Here is a 617-nt window from a genome sequence, read left to right as displayed (position 1 = left end):
ACGAAACAGCCGTATTGTCTACAGCGCCACGTGGAGTTTAGTGGAGAACATTCTTCCACAGCAAGCCAGTCCTTTTTTTTTTTTTTTTTTTTCGCCTAATCAATACCGAATTCAATCTAATTGGATGGGAATATACGTTGTTATAATAAGGGTTCAAATTAACTTTTTCGTCCACCAGCCAAATGGCTAGTGAATGTTCAAATTTTTCCAGCCACTCAAAAGATTACCATTGTTTTTTGGCTGGTGAGTGAAGCAAATCTACCAGATATTTTACCAGCATTTGTCCGGTAGATGATGCTAATTCTGAACCCTGGTTATAATGTGCAGCAAATTGTGCCAACCGAAACACCACGAACTGCTGGCTTTCAAGAATTTACCATTGAATTAAAAAAACAAACACATAATGGTAAATGCGGTAAATGAGGTAAATGCATCTTTTTGTTGTTATTAAAAGCTGTTTGTTTCAGTAACTTTATTAAGTTTACGTTAATGGTCAGTTACATTTGTTCTCCTGCTAGCAATGACGATGCCTTGGTTTGCTAGCATTTAGTTAAGTAACCCAAGTAACGTTAAGCGTTAGCGAGCGTTCAGTTTATTTGAAAATAATCTAATACTAG

The sequence above is a fragment of the Perca fluviatilis genome, chromosome 9 (assembly GCF_010015445.1).
Source record: "Perca fluviatilis chromosome 9, GENO_Pfluv_1.0, whole genome shotgun sequence".
NCBI classification, from domain to species: Eukaryota; Metazoa; Chordata; class Actinopteri; order Perciformes; family Percidae; genus Perca; species Perca fluviatilis.
The sequence above is the reverse complement of the archived record's forward strand: the minus strand, read 5'-3'. Positions refer to the sequence as shown.